The sequence below is a fragment of the Bactrocera neohumeralis genome, unplaced genomic scaffold, assembly GCF_024586455.1.
Source record: "Bactrocera neohumeralis isolate Rockhampton unplaced genomic scaffold, APGP_CSIRO_Bneo_wtdbg2-racon-allhic-juicebox.fasta_v2 ctg2875, whole genome shotgun sequence".
Lineage (NCBI taxonomy): Eukaryota > Metazoa > Arthropoda > Insecta > Diptera > Tephritidae > Bactrocera > Bactrocera neohumeralis.
The window spans coordinates 1-14,108 of NW_026090400.1; the positions used below are offsets into that span (position 1 = coordinate 1).

The window sequence follows — 14,108 nt, forward strand, 5'->3', positions numbered from 1 at the left end:
CTACGAGCACGTCTACTCCAGTGGAGCTGCTCCACGCAATGGCTGTCCTATGACCTGAACGGCGTGGAACGATCCACGACCGCGGGGCGGAACAGCGTGGTTGGCACTTTTGCCGAAAAGCAGGAGCCACACGTCGACGACGACGACGACGAGATCGTGGCGGGTGTGAACGGGAAGGCGGCCGCCGCTTCCAACGCGATTGGGACACCTGGAGGCTACTTGGCGAGACGCGAGCTTTGTTTCACATTGATAGGCGATATCTTCACCCGATTTCGTAGCTACGGCAGTGCTGCTGAACTGCGCTCCGAGCTCATTCGGAGCTTTCCGAGAAAATTGATGTGGGAGCGGTATACAACATCCGGCCGAGCCAGAAGCAGGCTGTGAATAAGATTGTAGCGATGGAGCGGGAGCTTGTTTTTGACATTGACATGTCCGACTACGACAATGTCCGCTCGTGCTGCTCCGGAAAGAAAATCTGCACCTTTTGCTGGGCGTGGATGTCCTGTGCGGCTCACGTGCTGCACACAGTCCTGTCAGAGGACTTTGGGTTCAAGTACCTGCTGCCCGTCTTCTCTGGTCGTCGCGGCGTGCATCTGTGGGTGTGTGATAAGCGCGCTCGCGCTCTGCACAACGACGAGCGCGCGGCGATTGTGGGTTATCTGACCGTCGTGATGCCCAAAACACTCCGGAGCTCTGTCGTGGCTGATCTTGCGAACCACCGTCCCATTCACCCCACCATCCGCGGAGTGCTGACACGCCACATTGAGCGGGCCTTTATGAGTCTTTTCGTGGACTCCGTCGTGGAGAACCCGAACAACATCGAGAGAATCCAAAGGCCGCGGCCCTCGTGTACGACGCGGTCCTTTCCGTGCTAAAACAGGGCGCCGCGATCCACTCCAACCGGTTTCAACAGGCGCTGGAGTTGCGCGAGAACCAGACCATTGACTACGCGGTCTTGGTCAGCGCGCTCGGCAGCCCGCAGGATGCCCGCGATGTTTTGCACGGTGCGCGCAGCTTCTTCTCATGTACCCCCGCCTGGACGAGCACGTGTCGACGATGCGGGAGCACCTGTTGAAGCTCCCTTTTGCGTTCACCCCGGCACCGGGTCTCTGTGCTGCCCGCTGCGTTGGGACGAAATTGACCACTTTAACCCAACGGAAGATGCACCGAAATTGGACGCGATTCTGATGGAGCGTCGCATCGACGCGGCGTGGGAGGCCCCTCTCCGTGATATGCTGCAGGCAATGCAGGCGGACCCGGAGGAGTCCCCGGCACTCTAGGGGCGTGCCGCGCTCGTGCGGTCTTTGCTTGCGTGTGTGCGCGGATCTCTCACGTTTTGATCAGGCGTTGGACCTCAGTTTTTTTCTGTTCTCACCCTCGTTCTCTCCGTTCTGACTGTCCAGCGTGGTTGGTGCCGGTACCTGCCTCCCCTATCCCCCGCTTTGTTTCCTCACAATTCATAGAACGATTGGGTAGCTGTGCTCAACAATCATAGAATCTCTCTTTCCCGGCTACACTTTTACCTTGCAATCTCTCTCTATCTCTTTGACTCTTTTTACACTGCCATGGGGAAGTCAAAACAGCAACAGCAAAAAGGGCTGCCTTTACAACGATGGAACAGGGGCCTCTGTCTACGCTTTTCTTGGCCAAGCCATTGTGCTTGGCACCCACGACACGGGAGGCGCTTGTTGCACACCGATTTATGTGTGTCCAACAGCGCTTCAAGGAGAACCGTTGGGAAAAGGCCAGTACGCTCGATGAAAAAAAAGGCCGCGTCCTCAACGTGCCACATCGCTGTAATTTTTTTTGTTTTGCTTTTCCTTCTCCCCCATCTTACTGCGCCAAAGAAGAAGAAGAAAAAGACATAATACTTCTACAAAAGTATAGTCTCTCTTTCGCTGTTTGTGTTTCTTCAGTCTGTTTTCTCTCTTTTTTTGATTCGTTGTCCGCCTTAAGGTGCCATTTCCTTTACCGTTTTCATCGCACGCAACTTCACCGATTCTCAGCTGCCTTTTCGGATTCTCTTTTTCTTTTCGAACTGACAGGCGACGGCAAGGTCGATCTCGCGGCCTTTTTTTCCAATTAGCCTCTGTTTTCGGCAAAAAAAAAAAAAAATGCTTAGCTTCGCACCCCCGTGAAGGTGGCGCGCACCCAGCGACTAGACGGCTCCACGGCCGACAGTTTCGACCGCCGGGGGCCAGCAAAAGCACGCTTGCTCGACCCACGTCCCTTGGCGGAAAGCGTGATTGCCACCGGTGGGACCGTGCTCCCCCTTCGGTATTCCCTTTCGGGGGTGGGGAGAGCACATGGCGTGGCTTGTGGACGAGAACCAGAAGCTGGTGCGCCTGTGGAACTTAAGCCGACCCGGCCTGGCGGCGCGGGCCCCGCATCGCCCCCATCCCATTCTTTGCCGCCGCGGATGAGGGCCTTCCTCTCTTTGTGAGCGAAATGGGGGAGACGGAGCAATCTCTCGCCTTTTGCAGCGAGCGCGGCGCTGTTTCGAGCCTTGACCACAGTGTGGAGTTCCAGCTCCCTGGACGGCGACGACACCGTTTCTGTCTCCTGCTTCGCCTGCGTGAGACGCGTGGACTGCGGCGACGTTATTTTTGCTGCCATCGGCACAACGGCAGGCTCCCTTGCGGTGGACGAAAAGGAGAACGGCGAGCACGTCACGTTCAAGTTTGATCGACTCTCCTTCGCGGACGAGGCCCAGCAGTCCGTGGCTCGCCCCCGGCCGGGAGAGATATGACAGTGCACGAACGAATTCGCGCCGCAGTGGGGGTCTGTGGGACTCGGTTCGCTCATTTTTGGCCGGCGGCAGCAGCAATGACAGTGGACGCCTCGCGGATGAACGGACTAGAAGCAGTGGCCAGCAAAGCGCTGATGGCGGTCTTCGAGACGGCGCCACCCTTTCGACGGAGAGGACAACCGGGGCCATCACTTTTGGAGAGACAAGCAAAGACTCCGTCGGGGCAAACAAACTCGCCTTCACGCACGCGCTCTTTCGTCGCAATTACCCTCGCGAGATTGTGGCGGTAAACGCGGCGTCGAGCTGCTGCTGCTCGAGATGACGGACGCTGCCTTGCGACCGAGGTGGGTAACAAACGTTCAGATGGCGCTAGGAAAGACTGGCTACGTTGTTGCGGTTGCAGAGACGCGACACCGCATCAGCGTCTTGTTTCTCACATCTCCTGTTGGGGACGGCGCCGGCACAAACTCCACATGGCCAACGCTGCCCACGCTGTTTGTCGCAACGTTTAGCAGCAGCCAAGGCTCGCTCATCCACTATGTGCAGATCAGCACCATTGTGGACGTCGTGAAGGCGGTCGCTGAAGTCCCCGGCAACACGTGAAGCTCTTTGTGCACGACAGCCAGTCCCACGCAATCCTCTTTGTGCGGCACTACTGCCTGCGCGTGAACATCCAGGTAGGCGTTCGCAATCCTTGTCTTAGCGCTGACACTAGTGTAGTGGAGGGACTGGAGAACCCGCTGTGTACGCTGATGCACCCGAACGGTTCGGCCGTTACGCTTGATGGGATGGGGCCCGTTCCCACCTGGGAAAACCTCTGGGACTGCCAGCCACCCACCACCCTGAAGCCAGATGTAGAGCGAGACAGCGCAGGATTTCTTGGTAGCCCGCTCTCCGGATGCGACGCGGACGTGGACAAGCGCATCGCAGACATCCTCAAGGCGGTCCAAGCAGACGGTGGGCGGCTGACGCTCGACACCGCCGTGCTTCAGGCCAGCGAGGACATTTACAGTCAACGTCGCAGCCACCGCGGCAACTGGGCGCGTGCCGACCTCAACGCCGAGGACGAAAACATCGTCCTGTACGTCACCAAGGACCTTCGCCGGCGGCAGCAACTGCATCGACGCTTTCTCGTGGCACTCTTAGAAAGCGAGGCGATTTTCTCACAGCTGCAGCCCGAGACGGTGGCGCAGCTTGTATCCGCGCAGGAGGCGCTCCTTAGCCAAGTTGCGCTGCGGAGCCTGCAGAACGTCGGGCTCACCTCAGCGCCCTCGAGCGCTCTGTCGCCCTTGCTGCGCGGCATCACAAGCGTCGCCCGCCCCTTCCTCGTGGACGGTGGCGGCACCATGGACGGCGGGTCTTCCGTGAAGCTCCTCCAGTCGATGGAGCAGGTGGAGCGCTGCCAGCAGATCCTGCGGCGCGCCATCATTAACGTAGCAAACAGCGTGCGGAGCCGTGCCACGGCGGCCGAAGGCAACTCAATTGAGAACGCGACGGCGGTGGAGTTGGTCTTCTCCAACCCGTTACACGCAGTGGCTGTCCTGAAACAGATTGGGGAAATCCTTCTTGAAAAGCACCGAAGCGCCGCCCTTGGCAGCGAGAGGAAAAGCTGCTTTTGCGTATACCACAGGCTGCGTGTTTGTCATTGTGGCCGAAACCATTGTTGAATCGCGCGAGAACCTCCAGAAGACGTGCACGCTCCCGCCAAAGGTGCGTCGTCACCTGTGGACGGCCTCGGAGCACCCTGTGCTAGGCGTTCAAACCGCCTTTGTGCACATGTGCACCACGCTGTCCTCTGCCCTGGTGGACGCCATCCAGGTCCCCGCGCTTCAGCAAACACTGCTGGAAAAAAGGAGCGAGGAGACGATGCGCACCGCGTCCCCTCCCACCTTCGTAAACCGCGCTGCGGCTGTCACCGCGCAGTGTGAAGTGCTCGACCTCATGGCCTATCTGCTGCACTTCTGCTTCTCCAACACCGGCGTCGTGGCCGCGCAGGGGACCGACGGCGCGGCGGGCGGCGGCGACCCGCAGGTCTCGGCGCTGCTGAAGGAAACACTGCTGCGTGAGCCGCTGGTGGTGGAGCCGTACGGTTACCCCTTTGGCGTTCCCACGCCGCCGCCCCACGCCGCCGAGGTCAGCCAGCGCGCGGTCTACATGGCCGAGGCCCTCGCCGTCCACTTTGACGGCGTGGAGGTGCTCCTCGCGTTCTGTCTTGCCACCCCAACCGAGGACCCGCAACCCTTTCAGTACGCGAAGCTGCAGGCCTACTGCAGCCGCAACCCACGCATCCTCGCCTTTGCCCTGGAGGCGCTGTGGCAGTGGCGCCGCGAGTGGGAGCTGCTCTGCCTGCCTTCGGTCCTGCCCAATTACGCGCCAACCGCGGCCGCCCGGGACGCGTTCCTAGAGCAGCGCGCCCCGCACCTGCTGTGGCTCGCCGTCCCAGAGCTCTACCATGCGCTGACGATGGAGGAGCGGCTGCGCCACCGTACATCCCCTACGGCCCCACGCAGCTCTCGCACCGTAGCCGCTGCCTCACCATCGGCAAGCTTGCCTGGATCGCCGGTGGTGCGCAGACCAGCCCAAGCACGACGCACTGGTCCTCGACGCGTCGGTGGTGGAGTGCCAGCAGCGGTTCCTCTCGCCGCAATGCGACAGCGCGGTACTGGGCTTGCAGGACCTTGTGCAACGCTTGCTGGTGCTGGACGGAAACGTGGCGGCGTGGGTCGGTGCTGCCAAGGTGGCGGCACAGGCGAACACCGCACTGGCCGAGGATCTCCTGGTTCAAGTGATGCGTCGATGCAAGGCCTACGACGGCAACGCCTTGGTGGCACTGTACCGCGACAGCGTCAGTGAGCTGGAGACGATGCGGGCCATGCGGGAAACCGCGGTAGGCCAAATGGTGAGCGCATGCGCGCCACTTCAGGATCAAGCAACGCTGGCCCGCATCTGCGAGACGGTACTGACGGAAGAGGAAATCGGCATCGTCTCCGCGTGGTTGGCGGCGCTGTGGCGCGGTGAGGCCTAACGGCCGTGTTGTTTGCAAGAAGCGCCGCTCCCTTTTTTTTTTTTTTTTGATCGATTTCCACTTTCACCGTTCTCTGCATTTGCAAGCAAAGAGTTTTTTTCTTTCCGCTTCTGTTCTGTTTGTTTGCCACTGCGCTCGGACTTGTCATAGAAACAGCTGTTCCTAATCGGTTTGCGACGAGGTTTTTTTTTTGAAGCTACCTTTAAAACAGAAAACGGATTCCTCTCTTTTTTTTTTTTTTAACTGTTGTCCTTTCTCTCTCTCCCTGCGTGTGTGTGTGTGTGTGTGTGTGTGTGTGTGTGTGTGTGCCTTTCTCCCGCGCGCCACCCGGATAACAACAGAGTGCCCACTGCCGCTTATTGGGCTTCGCACAAAGGGATTCCCAAAGTGTTTGACACGGTCTTTGACAAGAACCGAGCCGCACTAAAACAGCTTTAAAAAACAACCACGATGGAGCCCCCCAAATCGACAGCATTAACAACAACACTGAAAGAGGACGCCTGGCAAGCGAAAAAGAAAGCCGTTTCTACCATGGGAGAAGTGTGTGTGGTGGTGGTGGTGGTGGGGAGTCATCACTTTTTCACACAAAAAGCGTCCATAAACAGAAGTGTTTGGTGAAAAAAGAAATACTCCGCCTATTTGTTTTTTGTTTGCTCTTCGTGGGGCTATCAGAAAGGAACGGTGCATCACAGAGAATTCCTTCTTCCTCCAGACACACTTTTATTCTAGTTTCACACCCTTTTACCTTTAATCTCCTCACGGCTTCGCTCCGATCCGGAGCATCTAGTCTTTCTTACCATTTTTTGTTTTGTTTTTCCTTTTTGCTGTTGAAGCCTTTTAGCATGCCTACCCAGACCGCCTGCGCCGGTAGCGGGGAGTCCGCACCTGTCCCCTCTAGCGCCGCCGCCTTGCCGAGCGGCCGTTTTCTCGAGTCTCTCTTCGCCCACAAGAAGCAAGAGGCCTCGTTACTGTTTGCGAGTATGGACGAAGAAGGCGCTGGCGTCGTCTCGGTGAGGCACCTACGCCCGATGCTTGCGGTCCTCTTCCCTCCGCCGCTGCAGCGGGGGACACCACGGTGGCGCCCGAACTCCATCTGCTGGATTCGACGATGGCGGTGTCCTCTTACGATGAGCTGCTCGGCTGGCACAGCGTAAGACCCTTTACAGCGGTGTCACGCAGCGCGGGATGGGGCCCTCGCACCTCCCCGCACAACGCGTATTTACGCTCAACGAACTACACAGGATGATGGACTGCCTCTTCTTTGCCCCGCCTAGGGAAACCCGTCGCGAGCTCAGAGGCGCTGTCGCGAACTCGAACGGCTTGCTGACCCGCCGCCCCGCCGTTTCCTCCGCACCGGTGCCGACGACTACGCTCAGTGAAACGTCGCTGGTGACGACAGAGGAGCCGGTACCAGCGCGGGTGAGTGTGCCGGTGCTGCCCATGCCAGTGGACCGCAAAATGTTCGACGACGGCGACGAAGACTCGGTGCCATCCACCGGCCGCGACAGTAGCGTCGGTGGCCACAGCAGCTCTACGAGCTTCGCCACGACCGGCCTCACGGCGACAACGGTTTCTTTGAACTTGGGGGTTGCGGTGCTGTGTACCAGCGCGACAGCCCGCGTTGGCGGCGTCGCCGCTGTCAGTGTCCCGGCGATGCCAGCAGTCCCACTGCCGCATCAACTTGTTCTGCTGTGGGGAACTCTAGAGAAGGCGTTTGAACTTGCTGACGGGTCCGAGCCACTCGACGGCTTCCTCCTCTCCGGGCGCTCGTGGTCCCGCGAGGAGCGCACCAGTGTGCTAGTCGGCTTGGAAGCCTCGGCACGGGAGCTGCGGCCGCTGAGGTTCGACAGGTTTGTTCAGCTTGTGCTCACCGGAGGCTGACGCCACCAAGGCAAGCGGCACCTGCGTGCGATGTGGTCACCCCTGCACCCCGCTCCGCCGCACCGCGATGGGACACGTGACGGTGCATTTGGCGTGCTTCATTGTCTTTTTCTCCCTCCCTCCATTCACGCGCTTCTTATTTGTTCTTTTTCCTTCTTTGTTATCCTGTTCATCGTCGCTGCGTCTTTGCGAGTGTCGTTCCTTGTACTTTTTTTTTTTTGAATCAGCGAGCCGCCCAGTCCTCTCTCAACGACGTTTCATTTGCTTGGCTCGGACTCTTTTTTTTTTCTTCCTGCAAGGCACATGTGTGTGTGCAACCTCTTTTTTTTTTTTGCCCATCTCCGGTTGAGAACTCCACGCGTTCCTCGCCATTTGGCTATTGTACCATTTCTTTCATTGCCTTTTTTTTTTTTCTGTTTTCATCGCTCCGTGTGCGCAGTGCAAGTCTCACCTCCCGAGCGCACGGCGACAACGACGACAGAGTGCGTTAGAGATTCTCTACCGGAATCTTTTCCTAGCTGCGCCTCACAGTATGGCATCTTTTTTTTTTTTTCTTATTCTCTCACCTTCTTCACCCGCGCGCGTTTTCTTGTATTTTTTTTCTTTTCTTGCCTTCCACGATCTCACACGTACACAAGAGAGAATGCAAGAAAGGAAACAAAGAGGTACGGGCACCTCTGTTCTCCCCAGTTGAAGGCACATCTCCGGAGAGGTGTGGGAACTGGTGTGTTCCCGTCTTGTCGTGCATAAACAGAGTCTTCATGCTCGTCCCGCGCCTGTCTTCGCCTCCGTCTCATTTTTTTCTTCTAGAAGTCCGTACTGTTTTTGTTACATTTTGCTGCCCAGCTCTTCGGTCTTTTCTTTCACGGTGTTGCGGCGCCTTTCATCTTTTTTTTTTGTTGTTCTTTTTTTTTTTTTTCTTTGGCGAGAAGCGTGAAAGATGCCCGACCGCGTTCGTGCCTCGCAGTCCCCGGGGAAACGCCGCAATCGCGTCCAGCTACCCTCTCTTTGGCCCGTGAATCGCGTCGCGGCGGTGACGGAGAAGAACGATTTGTCCACGCAGTCCGCAAACGCAGAGGAGGTCTTCACCGCCACGTTGAGCACGCTAACCGGCGCGCCTGTCGTGTCGCAGGGGGGAAACCGGAAGCTGCGGTTGCTGACGACCCGCGAGGAAAAGCTGCGGGCGGCGCTGGTGGGGGAGGAAGGCCAAGAGCGGCTCTCACTTCAACACCAGGACAACTGGTCGCGCTCGTCGATTGCGACGTTCTTGAGGTGCAAAAAGCACTCCGAGACGGCCGAGCGCCGACAGAAGACGGCGGACGCCGTGTGGTCCTGTTGCCAAATCACAGACGAAATAGACCGCACCGTGGAGAAGGAGGAGGTTTCGCGCGCGGCCCTGGCGAAGTGGGAGGGCGAGCAGCGGCGCACGCTGCAGCAGCTCCACGCCGCGGAGGTGCAGCCCATCTGGTCGCGGCACCGCGTTCTCGCGCTCGTTGAGGCGGAGCGGGTTCGCCGCAACTTTCTCTATCGGACAGAAGTGTGCGAGGCCCTCGGCTTCGGCATCGCTGGCTTTGAGCCTGGACGCCTTTCCGTCGACCGCGAGGCGAGTACCAGCGGCTGCACCGCGCTAGAGAAGGTGGACTGCATGTCGCATCAGTGTTGCCCATACGCCGTGGCGGAGGACTGCCCCTTCTTCCCGTCCCTTGTCCGCTCCAGCTTAGAGCGTTGCGGGCTGATGGCGCGCTCACTTGCGGCTTCAGCCCCCACGCGATCGCCCCTGCTCGAGGCTGTCCTGTCTTCGCGAAGTGCGCAGAGCGGCGGTGGTGGTGGTGCCTTCTCCGCAGGCAGTCGCGCGGCTGCACCGGTGAAGTGTCGCCCATACGTCACCGTCGCGGAGCAACGCGCGGCGCTCTTCTCCTTACAGGCGACTATGAAGAAGGGTCACTACGCAGTCTCGTCCTCTACTGTATTAGCCGCAGCGTCTCAGCAGTAGCTACTCCCTCTCCCCCTCTTTTTCTTTTGTTGTTTTGTTGAGGTTTCTCCTCCCCCTCCCCACTTCCTCCCCTCTCCTTCTTTCCCCTTTCTGCTTTTCATTTTCTGCACACCTGTACAGTACTATCCACTGGAATACTCTTTTTTTCGTTCTTTTTTTTTTGTTTTCTCCACTTTGGGCGCACGCACTCACCCATAATATGTATTTTAAGCTGGGTTCACGATTCCCTTCTGTCTTTTCTCTTTTTGTTCTGCCTCCCTCAACGCTTGAAATTTTGTGTCCTTTTTTTAAAAATCATTAAAGTGAAGCTTTGTCAAGAGAGAAAAGAAAAGAAAAAAGGAATGCAAGGAAAGATTCTTGCTTACCGTTTGTTTTCAAAGAAGTAATAATAACAAAAAAGGAGAATGCAACTCGCGACAGCGTGATGGCCGCTTTGTGAAGAAAAAAGAGGAAAAAAAGACACACGCTCACTTTCTGCGTTTGCTCACCTCTTCTTTTTTTTGTGTAGTAGTCGTCGTCTCGTTTTCTCTGACGGCGTCGCAACAAGAAAAAGAGGGACAACAGAAAAAAAAAAGTGGACAGTCACGCAAACACCACTTTTTTCTTTTCGGACAATCCTGAACCGGATGGAGACCGAAGATCAGGAGGCGGGCACAAGCTCACCCCCCTCCGGTGGAGGAAGAGGAGTATCTTGCGTTTATGGCAGAACTGAACGAACTACAGCAGTCCGCAAGAGCAAGAAAAGACCGACTAACCGCTGCCCAAATGGTGCACGAGGGCCGCGTCAAGGAGCGGCGGCGGGTCGAAAAGGCGGCGCTGCGTGCCCAATGGCAGAGAAGCGAGGCGGAGACGGCTGTGCTGAGCGCGAAGGAGCGCTCCTGTGCCATCCAAGACGAGAAACAGGCGCTTCTCACACGTCTGGGAGCGGTCTCTGCGGGGATGAGGAGACTGCAGCAGCGGCACGGCGCACTCGCCCGTGTGAGGACGTCGCTTCCCGGCCCTCCTCGGCGTGACGGGGTGGTGGAGGCCGAGACACGTGCGTTGCGCCTGCAGCTTCGTGCCCTCCGCGCCGTGCCACACCGCGTCGGCCTTTACCTTCGACTCCGCGCGCTGTCCAGTCAGGTAAGGCACCGTAAGCGGGTTGGCATTAACGCGTTCGAAGCCAACCTGACAGCCCAGGAACGTGCCGTGCTTGCTTGCATCGAGGACCAAGAGCCCCTCTGTTCCGTTTCAACCAGAAGAGAACACGAAGGAAGCAGGGCGTTAGACTCACTCGCTGTTTTTTTTTTTCGAGGCGGGAGGGCCTCATTCACAGAGTGTTTCCTCCCTTTTCCGTTCGCTGGCGGCGCCAGCGAGCTCGCCAAGACGTTGTCTTTTTCGCTCTGTGCTCCTCACCACTCACAAACTCTTTGCCGTCCGAAAACTCGTCACTGTCTATCCGCTTTTGCTATTGCTTTTTTTTGTTTGTTTGGTTTTTTACTGATAAAGGGACAGAATCCATCCTCCTCCTCCCTTTTTCCCCAAACACACACACACCCAAAAAAAGAAGAAGCCTTACATTTACGGCCCCTGTTTGCGGTGGAGGCAAAACAACAAAACAAAACACACAACACGAGAAACAGCATTTGCCATCAAGGACCTGTTCACGCTCTTCACTTCATCTGTCAGAATTCACTTCTCCTTTTTTTTTTCAATACTCTCCACTGGTGCTGTTAGGACGTTTGCCGCAAGAGAGTTTTCCCGGCGCGCACGGAAAAATCTCGGCACGATTGATAATTGTGTTTTGTCGTTTCTTTCTTTTTTGTTTTTTTCCCCACCTCTCCCCTCTTTTTTTCTGCGTTTGGTGTATCCACCCAGAGTGCACAGTGGAAATAATCAAACAAGCAAATAACAACAACAAAAAAAAAAAAAAAAAGTGGACTCCGCGCGTGTGCCGCTTTTTCTCTTTTTTTTTTTTTTAATTGTTTTAGGAGGACTTTCTGTCAGATGCTGCATGCAACGCGGTCTCGACTGAGTGCGGACATTCTCTCGGGTGTGGCGCTCAGCAAAGAGATTCGTCGCCGGGTGGGCATTGAGAGCCGGCGGCTGGCGCGGCCTCCTGCTTGTAGCCGTCGTGCTGGTGGGCGATCGACCGGACGCGCTGCGGTACGTAAAGCACAAGCGAAGCGCGGCGGCCGAGTGCGGGATCGAGTTTCGGCTTGTTCAGCTCCCCGACACCATCTCGCAGCAGCGGCTGCACAAGGAGCTCGTGGTGGTGAACAGCGACCACAGCGTGGATGGCGTGTTGCTGCAGCTGCCCCTGCCGGCGCACTTGCGCGCGCGCCCCGCGCTTTTTCACATTCACCCGGGCAAAGATGTGGACGGCCTGCACCCCTTGAACGCCGGCAACCTCTTCCTGCCGGGACAGCACCCCCTCGCCGACGCCGTGGCAGGCGCAGCGCCCACCACAACGGCAAAGGGCGGACCCCACGCAAGGAAGCCCACGGTGGATGAGAGTTTGGTGGTGTTGAACAAGGAAGGCACTTTTAACAGCATTGTTCGACACTCACACGAACGCAAGTTTTTCATTCCCTGCACGGCTCTGGCGGTCCGTTCCTTGATCGTGTCCTACCTGTGCCGCGTCGACACCTTTTCCACCGTCCTGCAGACGCGAACGACAGCGCAAAAAACCTGCACGCGGTGATTGTCAACACGAGTATGGTGGTGGGCGTCCCGACCATGGCACTCCTGCAAAAGGAGCGCGGCTTTTCGGTGACGATGTGCAACCGCGACATGCCGCTTGAACGGATCAAACGCCTTTCGCAGACGGCGGATGTCTTAGTCACGGCCTATGGCCAGGCCAATGTGTTCGACGCAGACTTTCGTCAAGGAGGGGGCTATCGTCGTCGACGTCGCCATCAACGAACGGCCGCCTGCGGGAGACTGCGCGAGCGCCATGAATCGAAAGGAAGGCTCGCCCACCTTGTGCGGGGATGTCGACTTTGCGTCCGTCAAGGAGGTTGCACGCGCCATCACGCCCGTGCCCGGGAGCGTTGGCCCTCTCACGGTGGCCCATTTGATGCAAAATGTACTGAAGGCGGCGCAGCTCCGCCGCGACACGCGGCTCTACTACAACAGCATCTACACCTCGTTTGTGAAAATGTATGGCGAGACGCACTCCGCGGTGAGATCGGCGCCGACGGCGGCGGCGGCAGCAGCAGCAGCCTCCATTCGGTCCCGGCGCGCGGAGGAGGAACACAAAAAGGAAGAAGAGGAAGAAGAAGAAGGAGAGGACCTCACGGACAATGGCAGCTTCGACTGTTAACACTCAACCAGGACGCAGCAAGAGGCGGCTCAATCCCTGCACCTTTTTTGCACTTTTTCTTTTTATTTTTGCTGTTTCTGTTGTCGTCGCTGCTCTTGTTTGTGTTCATGTATCATCGCACCACTCCGTTTGGTAGAAGGAGGAGGGAAAGGCTCGAGATTCACAGCAACGCATGCGCGACGGTGTCTTTGTGCGTGCGTTGTTGTGGTTTCTGCACCTCCTCTCTGTTTGTTACCATCTGGGGGACTCGCTAGCGTTGCCTGTGCACGTCGCCGTCCCCCACCCAACCCCCTTTCTTCACAAGTATCCCACTGTAATTGCTCACTCTTTTTCTCCCGACCACATGCACACACACACATACGCACACATACACAAAAACAAAAACAAAAAGAAGCAGCAACGCGCATCTGCGAACGAAAAAGAGATGAGAAAAAGAAATCTCCCCGTGCAACGAACCATCCGCGTATGAGCTTTGGAGGCAGTGGGCGACGAAAGAGGGTAGGGTAGTGAACTTTCATCGCAGAGAGAGAGAGTTACTTCGCCAGGATGATGCTTGACCCTTTGATCCGCTCACCCTCTTCCTCGCTGCACACATCCTGTTCATGTTGCTTTTTCTACTTCCTCCTTCTTTTCATCACTCTTTTTTTTTCTTTCTTCCTTTCCACTTAGGTCAATGCGTTGGATCGACGCGACTCGCTTTCTGGCATCAAAGCTGTGCACGGCCGGCGCTTTCCCTTCTTTTCCCTTCTCTCCTTCTCTCTCTCTAGGAACTTTTCTCCCTCTACGCAAAGCCCCAACAGCATTTTGATCACTTTCTAAAGAAGGACAAAAGAGTCATTGTTTTTTGCCCAGGAAGTCTACAATCATCGCTTCCGTTTCTTTTTTTTTCACTTTTTTTTCCCGCTTCCCTCATTTTCTCTTTTTCTCTTTTGTTTTTCCCGTGTTCTGTACGTTTTCTCCGAAATCAATCCTTCCTCGCCTGAGCATAAGACAACGAGGCCTTCTCTCTTCTCCCCCCTTCTCTCTCTCTCTTCCTTCCTTTTCTCCTTCAAAACAAACGGAGGAAAAAAAAAAAACAACAGCACAGAATTCGCAAATTTGACCAATCACTAGGAGTTCGTAGCTGAACAAAACACGTTTGAGTTTAAGCTGCCCC

The 14,108-nt window shown here is 56.8% G+C and overlaps 2 pseudogenes; both read left to right on the forward strand.

The window, feature by feature from the left end:
- The first annotated feature begins 123 nt into the window (after nucleotides 1-123).
- LOC126766902 (DNA primase small subunit-like) lies at nucleotides 124-1,280 on the forward strand (annotated as a pseudogene).
- Nucleotides 1,281-10,347: 9,067 nt separating this feature from the next.
- Nucleotides 10,348-12,952, forward strand: LOC126766901 (uncharacterized; annotated as a pseudogene).
- The last annotated feature ends 1,156 nt before the right edge of the window (nucleotides 12,953-14,108 follow it).